At 42.5% G+C, this 12,611-nt stretch overlaps 1 protein-coding gene across 9 annotated transcripts in view; it reads right to left on the bottom strand.

Moving 5' to 3' along the window:
* PITPNM2 (phosphatidylinositol transfer protein membrane associated 2) overlaps positions 1–2,965 on the bottom strand; it is a 181,442-nt gene extending 178,477 nt beyond the window's left edge. For 8 of the 9 annotated variants that reach the window (XM_033136271.1, XM_033136279.1, XM_033136275.1 and 5 more), the window contains exon 1: positions 2,874–2,965. The gene's annotated coding sequence lies outside the window, so the exon portion shown is untranslated. The remainder of the gene's footprint in view (positions 1–2,873) is intronic. The other variant, XM_033136281.1, reaches the window with a different exon arrangement.
* Between the last annotated feature and the right edge of the window lie 9,646 nt (positions 2,966–12,611).

Genomic DNA, 12,611 nt, shown 5'->3' with positions numbered 1-12,611 from the left:
TCCCCAATGCTATATAAGCCAAAAGGTTTTTTAAAAAGGCGAGGCTTGCCTAATGTGCATGTGAGATACAATTTAGAGTTGGATGAGGTTCAAAAACGGGCAACTGAAATGATCAAGGGAATGGAGTGGCTCTCCTATAATATTAACATTTTATTGAAAGAATTTAAATTATAAAGAAATACAGGGGGGAAACGGGGAAGTGAGGGGGAAAAGAACGAAGATGTGTATAAGTGTGTGTGTGTGTAATATACTCCCATACATTCCAATATAAATTGATACAATGTTATTATTCAAATATGTATGTAGATAGATATTAATATCCTACTACTTTCTGTATAAACTCATTGCAAATGTTGTCATATTTATCCAAAGTCTACATCTGTAAGCAGTCCATTCCAAAGTTGCGAGTGTTGTCATATTGTTGATCCATTGATTAAAGGGTATTATAGCTTTAATCTTCCAATTCATCAGTATCACCATTAGGGAGGCCACGTAGATAAGTGCCAATTTTGAAGGATGGCTGTGTTTTAGTTCTCATACTGTTTCAGAAAGGGCCAATTTGATAAATCCAGCTTTCAAAGAAAACTGAATCAAATTTATCCCCATCTCTAGTCATTTTGAGCAACTGAATCCTGTCATGACTATCTTCTGCAAAATCAGCAGAACTTCTCACAGCATACAAATCTGATTGGGAAATGGAACATCAAGGTTTAGAAGGAGGAGGAAACAGATCCTTTGGGAATCTTCTTCTTAGTGTTAGCCCAGACAGGGCAAAATGCTTTTTCTAATGCTTAGTTGTATAACCATTTCTATAGTGCATTTGTTCTCTCTTATGGACAACCCACTACAAGCATGGCAGACATTTCAGGCGTCTGCTTTCAAAGACAGAAGAGAATCCCCGATTAAAAGCAAAAGAATAAATTTAAAACCAGCAAAGTTAGTTGGAGCCTTCTGTTGATAACAGGAAGTACGCAGTCAGTCGACACTGCGCTGGGAGCCCACAGGCATCAACCCACTCTTTCCGCCTTAGTTCTACCCATGAGGTGCCTGAATCATGTGCAGAGTTAGGAGTTTTCACTAGAAAGGAGACAGATAAGGAAGCAACCCCAAACTAACCACATTTGGGAGATATATTTAGACCTACTTCACATGTTGCTGGAATGGCAGAAAAAGCCACTTTGTCACAGACAGACAAGTTCCACAGAGTTCAGACATTTGTAGAGAGGTTCAGACAAACCGAGAGACTCCTTCTCCCATGGGTGCTGCTGGCCTCCAGCAGAGGGGTAACATGGAGGTGGCAAGGAATTGTGCCATCCATCTGCCCTGAGGTTTCCTTTCTATGGATGTTACAGGGTTGCTGTGGGGCTGGGCCATGGAGAAGTGGCTGTATGGATGCTGGACCTTGTAAGTGTTCCGGAATGGACTGTGTCAGTAATTCCACCCCATTTCAGTCTCAAAGGCACTCAGTTTTATGCCCTTTCCATCCAAAACTATCCTCTGCATTTGTTTATTTTTTTTGGAAGACACACCTGAAAAGTCCACATCTGAACTGTACACGTATTTTATGTAAATGCACATGTTTAAAGCATAGAACATGCCCCGAAATACACATCTTTCATGTATAATACATATTTATGTGCAGACTTCTTGTGCAATGAAGCTGCATCACAAAACCCAAAGACGTTTGCAGTGTAGAGGTAGTTGCTGTGTTGCGATTTGCACATTGGGGGGGGGGGGGTTCCAGATCGAATCAGCCACTGTGAAAGGCAGATCAAATTCCTCCTCCCTCTCTCCCTCCTTAGGAAGTGTTGCTAGAACCTTCTATTCCCAGTGAAATCTCAGAAGCCCTGGAGTGGCAAAGGAGGTTAGGGAAGATGGATGGATAGGAATTCCTGCATAAAGGTAACTAACTACCGGTATGTGTTGCATAGATCTTTGTCCCTTGTCACAATTAGCAGAAACAGAAGAAGATATACAAATAATATTTTCATGATTTATATGGGTTGTATTTATTTAAATGTATTTGCTTATTCTGTTTTATTGGTCTCTTTTCTCACAGAGCAACCCAAAATGACTTACACTGAAACCAAATAAGAACATCCAATGAAGTTCTAAAAACACAGCTGAACAGATCAGGACTTACAGATCCTATCACACTAAACGAGGCCCCAATGTCACCTTTCCAATTAAGGGCTAAAAGCCCCAGTAGAGAGAAAAGCCTTTGCCTGGAACCTAAGAACAGCACCAGATGTGCCTCCCTGGAAATAACATTCAACAAGCATGGCCCACTACTGAAAAGGCCCCATCTCAGTTGCATAATTCCACCTTTTCCCGCACTATACACAGCAGAATATTGTTTTCATACATGCAAGGCTGTCCATATGCTGCAATTCATGAGTGGAGGATCCAAAATGCGTTCCCAGAACAGTTTCATGATGTAAAAGCTTTTGTTTTCATTCTTTTTTAAAAAAGTTTCCCGCCCTTATGACTGTAAAAATATGAAAGCAGGTGGGCTATGCCAGCTGAGGTCTCTAAAGCCAGAAAGGTAGCCAAATTGCATTTCCAGTGATCAGGGGGCAGGCCAACATAAAGCCTTTGTCACAATCTGCCCTGAACTGCAAGCAGCAAAAGCTGAATAAATGACACAAGGAGAAATTATATGTATTTTGTTTACCTTACCTGATTAATGCAGTCACAAAGTTTGTATATCCTTGTAGCTGGGTGCAGAAAGTAACACCCCCCCCCTTTCTAGCACAAACAACATGCAGCCAGAAATACAGCCTTGCTGGAATTTGGAGGGAGAGGGAAACAAAGGAATCAGATAGCAGAGGATGTACTTCTTCTCCCTCTTGAGGTACGGCCACATAACTTACCTCGGGGGCACAAGACAACCACCTGATGTGTCCGCCGTATGTTGGAGGGGCTCAGGGCAGCACTGGCAGCGGAGGATGTCATCACCAGTCCTTGAACATCAGTATCCTAGAGGGAAGCCAAAGCAAGCAGGAGGGAAATCAGGAGCAGGCAGCAAATGCATTGGCTTTCCGGCACTGCACGCCATGCTAATCACCCCTGTACAAACAAGCAGGAGGCGGCTAGGGAGGCTTTTGAACTCTGCATCATCCAAGAGGCTCGGCAGACTTCCCCCTGGTATGTCAGAAATTCAATACGTGACAGCAGGCGGCCAAAGAAGTGCTTTGGGGATTTCGGCTTGCTCCAAGCTGTGAAACATCGTCATCGCTCTAACTCATGGAAATTTAACCGGGGAGGGGTGAGGCAAGGGACAGCAGAGGGCAGTGGCCACCCTCACATGCTCCTTTCTCCTTGTCCAAGATCAACAGACAGTCTCCATCCACACAAACTTCTCCAACGCACTTCCAGGGCAGAGACCATTTTAAACATGCAGCTGTTAAGCTAGATAGGCTGGCTAGCTCCATGCCTGGTCATTCTCCACATACCCCACCACACACACAGCTCATACAAGGGACAGGCAACTGGTACAAGCCTGCAGTAAGAGCTGGTTTGCACATGGGCTCAGTCCCCTGGCTCAGCCACAGATGAGGGTGGGGTCCTGCATCCATGCAACATCAGCCAGCCCTTCCATATGACTGTGTGGAATGTATATATATAAACTGAGAGGACACCTTGCAACTGAATTTGAAACCATTAGCATGCAACCTGACTGATACATGACTGAAAGCTCATACTAAGAACAAACTTAGTTGGTCTCTAAGATGCTACTGGAAGGAATTTTTTTATTTTTTATTTTGTTTTGACTATGGGTGACCAACACAGCTACCTACCTGTAACATGACTGATGTATTCAATGTAGCAATGTTAAATTTAAATTTAAATAAAAAGATAGTCTTAAAAAAATTAAACACCAAACCCTAACATTTACATTGTCATATATGACATATTTCAGAAACAAATCAATATTGAGGCCATAAACACAGGAGTGACTGCGTGTGTGTCTGGTTTTCCCAGCTGTTTCGCTGACAATAAAACATTTTTACAGCTGGTGTAGATTGATACTGCGAGGACTCCCAATTTTACTATGGAAAATTTGAGCCCTTAGCTTCAATCCTATATGCATGTACGGAGGAGCAAGTCCCACTGAACTCAGTGGGGTTTACGGCTGAGTAGAGGATTTACACTGTTAACCTAGCACATGATAAAAACTCTCCTGCAATTTCAAAAACTAAATCATTAGAAAGGTCATTGCATGGTCCCCTGGCAAACAAAGAGTCCAGTGAATTGACGGACATTAGTATATGAAGTCCATCTTTAAAAAACAAAACAAAACAAAAACACAAGAAGGAATAAAAAAGGAAATCAGAAATTTAAAAACATGGAGTTATGTTTACAGCAGATTGATGAACCACCTGTTCTAGAAGGGGGGGGGGGTGTAGAAAGCTCATCCACACAGGCACATTGCAGTTATTTAAGACCAGTGGTGCAAATTCTGATTGGTTCCCCCCCCCCCAATACAGTATATAAGAGAACAAAGAACCAAGTTTAAAGAAAACATACATGGAAAGACCATACACTTTGATCCTTGTTTTTTACCTATGCCTGCTTGTTATTTATTGGATTTTAATGCTGCTTTATTTAAAATAGTTCTGATTAAATGTGCAAACTGAAAGATTTTTTAAAAACCACAATATAAACAATTCACGAGGAAGGACCAAATGCTGATTTCTATTTGAGAAATTGGATATTTATCGACAACAGACAATATCTAGCTGCATGTATATTGCTGTTTAGAGAATGTTTGAAACATTGCAAACGCATGATGCCAGTGTGGTTTTTCTGAAAAAGGCAAGATACGCCTATATTATCCATTCTAGCTTCCAATGACTGGTGTTGTGACATGGGGAGGGGTAGCAGAGGCAGAAAGAGTCTGGCTTGCCTATGTCCAAACACTATGTTCAATGCATGTCTGATACATTTGGCTAAATGTTTCATACTGTTTTGAAAGTGAAAGAGTGATTCAATACTACAGGGTCTAAATAACAATAACTGACTTTGGACACAGACCAGGAAAAGAGAGTTCTTGCCCCACCCGCCATGAGCATCATATTTTGCAAGTGAAAGTCAATGCAAGGGTGTTTTTCCTCTTAGCAAAGCCATCCAAATAGCACAGATGGAGTCCAGAGAGGGGGGGGGAAATATTGATAACACTTCACTGAGGAAACTGAATAATAAGGTGCATAATTTGAGAAGAAATAAACAAAGAGGTTCTATCTGGGGAAGGGCTTTAGCTAGGAGAATTTAGTAATAAATAGATTAACATTTTATTTGAGAATTCCAGGACTGCAGACAGATAAATGCATGTATAAGTACTAGTGGGAAAGTGCCTGCTGTTGCTCAGGAATTATAAGAACACCCCCCCCCCCAAAAAAGTGAAGTTTGGAAAGGTTCCATCCGCCATCTTGATTCAAAATGGTGCCCAATTTTATCCAAATACAGATGTAAGCCTGCTCCTTGATCTCAACAACCCGAATGCAAAAATTGGGTTACAATATCTGAAGATGTGTCCAAATGCATAGAGGACAACAGCTTTCCAAAATATGTACTAGAAGTTGTTATATGAGCTGATTTTGCTGACTGTCTCCCCAGACAAGATTTTGAGGGTTTTTATATTCAAAAGCAGTAGTAACTAGCTGATCAATATGAAGTCAAGCTAATCACAGGCCACAGTTGTTGTTGGGATTACAATTTTCATCATTCCTGACTACTGGCCATGCTGACTGGGGCTGGGGAGAGATGGACTCCAGCAACAAGAAAGGAATATGCTGGGTTGCACAGAAGGCCACACACAATTGGTTTAGACACAAAGGAAACCATTGACATCTTGTTTCACATCATGCCTCGTCAATAAAACTTAAGATGTCCACAAAAGTTCACTGGTTTTGGAAATTTTTGAGGGCTGACCCATTTTCTTTGCTCTTCTGCAATTGAAATTATATATTCTGAATTCAACAAGTAAAGAGCTAGCAAACTTCTATGTACTACAGAAATTGCATAATCAAGCATTGCAGTGAAAGTCCCAAATCTCAGCAAACAGTCCTCCTCCCCAGTCTGCTCCCCTGTTTAAGACCTTTTATTTGCACCTCTGATTATTTCTGCGTTAATGTGCCAATTTTATCTCATTTGTGATAAACTCCACCTGTTTCCCAACATGTTCTGCCTCCTGCTTCTCTGGGAAAAAAGTGCCTTAATGTGTTTCCCCCTCCCCCCACATTACATTTTACTCCAAAAGAACCAAGTCCTGGCAGGGATTTAACAAATTAGTGCTGACTACTGTGCCGTTGAAGCAGACATATAAATAACCGCCCTCCCAATCGCCTGTGGCGAGCTAAAGGAAACCAGGCATGTGTGCCTAAGAGAGAATGGGCTCTTTTTCTTTCCCTTCCTTAGGTCAGCACTGTTTATGGACTCACTTGCAGGGATGGGTTTTGAATGTGGTATAGTGGGGGATATGGAACATTTGGCACCCCAGTTAGTGGTGGGCTACAGTGCCCATTACTCCCCACCACTGGCCACGTTGGCTGTGTCGAATGGAAGTTGGAGCCCAAGAGTGTTTGAAGGGCTACTCTTGCCCTACCTTGAATGGGACTTTCCAAACCAGAGAGGTATGGCGGTAGAGTGGGAGTGTTATAAATTGCGATGACTGATCAATGGCAACTTGCTCCAAAGTAATCTACATTAAGCATGATGTGTGCATCATGGGTAGGTAGGAGGTGACTTGAAGGAAAGGCATGTTAGGTGTAAAGAGGGCCTTGTTTTACGTGAGTGAGAGAGTGAGTGAGAGAGAGAGATGGGAAAATCAATCAAATTTCAGCATAAATTTTAAGGAAGTGGAAAGAATCTTCTCTGGCCCTTCCTCCAACTATACCTTTCTTGCTTTATAGATTTCAAAGCAAAGCCAACTCAAGAGTTGAGAGCACCATGGGGAAAATGCCCCCGTTGCAGCAATGGTCTTTACCAACTGTCCTCTGATTAGCATCTGGTGAAGCCTCCATTTTATATTTCACACAATGCCCTGGTGTAAAGGTAAAAGGTAAAGGACCCCTGGACAGTTACATCCAGTCAAAGGCGACTACGGGGTTGCGTCGCTCATCTCACTTCAGGCTGAGGGAGCCGGCGTTTGTCCGCAGACAGCTTTCCAGGTCATGTGGCTAAACTGCTTCTGGCGCAACAGAACACCATGATGGAAGCCAGAGTGCATGGAAACACTTTTTACCTTCCTCCCGCCACAGCAATACCTATTTATCTACTTGCGCTGGCATGCTTTCGAACTGCTAGGATGGCAGAAGCTGGGACAGAGCAATGGAACTCACCCAATCATGCATATTTGAACCGCTGACCTTCCAATCAGCAAGCCCATGAGGCTTAGTGGTTTAGACAACAGCTCCACCCACATCCCTATGTAACGCTATGTCAGGGGGTACTGTGAAAAACTAAAATTGAACTCTCCAGAAGCAGCCACTGATTTGAACATCAGAAAAATAATAATAAAGTGGTGGGTTAGTATGGGCATGAGGGGTGGGTCCTACTCACCAAGGGCACCCCATGCTGATCCCATACTTATTTTAAAGGTTGAGATAGCATTGGAGATTGTATTTCTTGCCACTAAAGAAAAGTTGCAAGGCTTAGAAACACATTGGCCAATAAACCACTGTCAGTGCACCTCAGAGATTGCATCACTTTTTAGTGCCTGTCCTCCTTTCCTTCTCAAGTTGCCCAAATCTATAGTCTGCTTCACAGCATAAAGCCACCAAAGCCATGTACACAATAAAAACAGAATAAAACACACAAACAGAAACTCTAAGAACAATAAAATCAGTTCAACAAATACTAGAAACCAAAAAGACATCCATACAAATTCTAAAAACAACAAAGCAATTTCATCAGATATAAAATAGATATTCCACAAATGACTGGGTTACACTGCAAGGAAAGCCTTCCTAAGTAAAAAAAATGTCTTCATTTCTGCTGGTAACTGATTCCAGAGAGCTGGAGATGGAACTCTCAATACAGGCTAAGCTCATCCCTGGAGCATACGGTACTCTCAGCCATGCCCCATCTGAGGAGCGCAGTTGCCAGGCAGGGATACGGTGGGCGAGGCAGCCCCTTAGATGCCCTGATCTCAAGTTTTTCTAGCACTTTAAGTGCTAAAAGCAAAAGCTTGAACTATGCCCGATTGCATATTAACAGCCAGAGCAGTTTACAGATCCTTTGTCACAAACCATAAAAATAACACTTTCCTACCTCTACTGAAATCAGCTATGTGCTTCCATTCCTTTCACAGTAGTGCACCCAGGCAACACAGGAAGCTCCCCAATGCCAGATCAGATCAATGATCCCTCCAGTTCAGTCATCCCCACACCGAGCGTCAAAACAGCACTCCAGGGTTTCAGACAAAGGTATTAATTCCCCTGTTCTATCTGAAGATGCCAGGGATTCTGCATGCAGAGCGTGTGCTCTGCCACTTCACAGCGGCTCCTCTTCAAGTTCTCAGTGTATTGTGCCCGGTGACACTTCACATTTGTAGAGATCTCTGTTGGCTCTTTAGATTCACCAACAGCTTGCAGAAAAGGTTTTAATCTTTTCAACTGTACACTAAAAATTCCTGCGCTGAAGTGATGCACTTCTGTTCCATTACCCTTACACAACATTGCTTTGTTTATTCAGAGCCAGTCTGAAAGAACATTCAGCTAAGAACATTCAACCAGGCTGGGCTTAGACCAAGTCTCCTGCCAACCTCCAATTCTACCATTTTGAAATGAAGTAGGGATTCTAATGAAGTGGGTTAATGGATTGAAGTCAGGTATAGGTGAATCTGCCAGTTTTGGTTTCTCTCTATTTCTCAGTCTTAAGTTCAGTTTCCCACATTTCCCTATCAGTTTGAAGTATTATTATTTTTTAAAGTCCTCAAAACATTTATTAGCATTTTAGGGTGAATTTCTCCTAAAACACAGATTTTGTATGCAATTTTAGGTTACATGCACGTTTTTGCAAAGTGATTTCCATAATATAACACATTTTGCATGCCATATTCACTAATATGTGCATCTATATCAGGAGTTCCCAAACTAAGGCCCAGGAATCAGCGTGTTTTTACATAGTAGAATGTGTGCTTGTATTTAAAGTGCATCTCTGGGTTATTTGTGGGGCATAGGAATTCGTTCACCCCCCCAAAAAAAATTATAGTCCGGCCCACCACATGGTCCCAGGGACAGTGGACCGGCCCACGGCTGAAAAAGGTTGCTGACCCCTGCTCTAAACTCATGCAGGCAGCAGTGTCAAATTTGCATAAAATTTGCTAATATGTACAGGTGTATATGTATAGATGCTGAGTAAGACATCAAATGTGACAAAAGGCAACCCAAATGATTTCTCATCCAAACACTTGATTGAGGGTGAAATGGAATAGCAAAGGCAATGTATCCCACTCTGTCCCTCTTCTCGATGGAGTGAAACAGTGATGTGTTCTTGCCCCTACTCTCTTCAATTTTTACATAAAGGAAGCCTACCAGTGGAACACACTCACTACCCTAGTCTGTCAAACAAACCCCTGCAGATTTTATTATATGCAGAAGATGTAGTACTTTTTTCTTTGACAAGCGTGGGCTTGAGGCGTTTGTTGAGAGCTTTGGAGAGTTACTGCAAAAAGGAAACATTACAAATTAACTATGATATAAAACTCATCCAAATCACTCAGATAATTTCTCCAATTTTACCCCTCCTTCCCCAATTCAGTTTCTCTTTAATTCATTTACCCCCAGTTAATTTCCAATAGATCCAACTCAAAATCATTTCAGTTCCCCTTCTATTACTCCCAGTCACTTCTAAAGCAAGTTTAATACCATTAATTCCCCCAAATCAATATACTACTCCACTCCAGTAACCCACCCCCGGTTCAATTTCCGCTGAATTCATTATCCACCCAAAATCACCCAGGGCACTTAAGAGATTCAACATCTGTGCAACAGCTGGGTAAAGCAGGAACAGACAGGACCCCCAGGCAGGGATGGGGGGGGAGGTTCAATTCAGTTCACATTTAAAATCAACCTAATTCATACTTTCCAAAACAGTATGCAAATCGAAACCCAGCCATCCCTCAAAATATGCGCTTCTAATTTTATGACACAGTTCTCCAGCCAAGTAATGTGTAAAAAAAATGCAGATACTTGGGTAAAGTGTGCATATAAATACATGTACTGCGTTAGTGAAAACAATAAAAATGCATTGTTAGGGGAAACTGTTCAGCAAAATTGTGTATATTAGGTAAAACTTCATACAAACATGTGTATTTGATGAGTTTTCCTGATGACTTAAAAATAAATAAATCACAAGTTGATCTGGAATTGTAGGGAACTGAACTGAAAACAGAAAAATGAGAAATTACAATTGATAGATTCGCCCAACCCTACCCACAGTCACTGCCTTGCATACAATGGGCACTTGTTGTATGATGAGCACAATAAAATGCCGTCTACCAGTTCAGCCTACCTGCCTGGCAGTGGCTCTCCAGGGCCTCAGACAGCAGCCTCCCCCTCCCCAGCAGCCTGATGCTTTTAATTGGGAGATGCCCCAGGCTGCAGAAACACCATACAATTAAAGGATACTCCCAAAAAGAAAGAATACTGGGAACTATAGTTTGTTAAGGGTGCTGGAAGTTGAAGCTCTGTTGGGGTAAACTATGGTTCCTAATATTATTGGGGGTGAGTGTGCTTTAAATGTATGGGGTGTGTGCAGCCCCAGACTTCTTTACAGACATGCAGTTCCTCAGCAGACAAGCTGATGTGGAAAGTATTATCTTCAACACGCTGGCATAAAAATAAATGCTTCAGAAACAACATTTTTATGCTTCCCTGGAACAGCAACAAATAAATGTAGCTCAACTTCAACGGGACTTCAGAAGCAGCTGGAGGACGGCTCTAATTGATGATGGCATGATAAATTCCAGCTCTTCCTAGCACCAGCTCTGCCTTTTGTACCTTTATTGATTTTTAATTTGAACAGCCCAAGTATGCCCCTACATACATGGAGACGGAGCAGGATTGCCACCATGTACTGGTATATCAGGTATAAGATCTGGTCAGTGACCCATCTAGACCGGCATCCCGCTCACACAGTGGCCAACCAAATGTCTGTGGGAAGCCTGCAAGCAGAACCCTACACATTGGCCTCTCTTCTCGGACACCCGTGTAGCTGCAAGAAGGAATACAACACCAGGGCTGTGGCTGTTGGATCAGTCTCATTGTTCCCTTTCAGTTCCACATTTTGGAGGGTCCTGGGACAAGACAGGTATTATGGGCCTCCTGCCTCAGGGAGTCTACTCCTCACTGCAGCAAGTCTAGGAAGCTCTTGTCAGTGGGGCCCCTCAAAAGAGTAGCCATGTCAGTCTTTTGCAAGAAAACAAGAGTGTCTTCTGGCACCTTACAGTAGGTGCAGGGAACCTATGGTCACCCAGATGTTTTGGACTACCATAATCCCTGACTACTGGCCATACCAGGGGTTGGGCGTTCAACAACATCTGGAGGGTGGCAGGTTCCCCACCCCTAGGGTAAGTGAAATCCACAATTTGTGTATAATTTGGTCTAGAATTCTGCAGAACCAGAAACTCAATTTTTCCTATCACAAACAAGCTTTGAGTCCGTAAGTGTTGCAAAGATAAGCTTCGAAATGCAATGCTGCAGAAATCAATCTATATCTACATCTAGCTTGAGAAAGAAAGGAAGATCAGCAGTTAAGTTACCTTTTAAAGTAAACATGCACTCACACAAAGGACATAGCTGGATTGGGTTGACATAGCCCCCTAAAACCTTGCAGTCAAAAGCAGTGGCTCTGTAAGCAAAGCAATAAAAGAAAAGATTCAGGCACAGGAACATGTGGCATTAAGGAGCTGGGAACAAAGCTTTCTTAAAGGCAGGCTACGCAACCTGCAACAGAGAGCATGGCACTGCTGCTATTTTTAAGAACCACGCCTACAGTATGCAGCCGCTCCACAAAGCAAAACAACTACATTTAAAAATAATACACTTTGAAAAACCAAATGAATAGTGTGTTTGTGCTGGGCTAGGCTGGGCTGGCAGATTTCTCCCATGTTCAAGCTTAAGGATCTGGAATCCTGTTCATGGAAAGGAGAAGAAGAAAAAGCCTGAAAGTAGAGAACTATTACATTACGCACCTGAAATAAATTATGCCGGGGTGAAGCTTGGCATGTGCCTATTAGCAACTCACATTTGAGATGAAACAAGTATACTGGTTCTGGAAAATAAACGGCCTTGTCCTCAGGAACAGCCAGCTGACTCACATACATTGAGGTGAAGGTGGATGGCCGTTTAAAGTGGTATGACCCTGCTTTAGAGTGCAGATGAGGCCTACTGTAGGTACATGCAACCGAAATAAATGAAAATATTTCTTTTCTCCACCCCTTCACTCTGCTGCCTCCTCCACCTTCCTGAACTTCCTCTGTGTAGTCTCACCTGTTTTGGATTTTAGGCTTTAAGATCCTTGAGGGCAGAGGATTTTTTTGGATTTTGCAATACACACACACACACACACTGGCCAAAGGTTTTCACTTTTTGAAATATGGCAAC

This window comes from Lacerta agilis, chromosome 17 (genome assembly GCF_009819535.1).
Source record: "Lacerta agilis isolate rLacAgi1 chromosome 17, rLacAgi1.pri, whole genome shotgun sequence".
Lineage (NCBI taxonomy): Eukaryota > Metazoa > Chordata > Lepidosauria > Squamata > Lacertidae > Lacerta > Lacerta agilis.
This window is presented reverse-complemented; position numbering and strand designations above follow the sequence as displayed.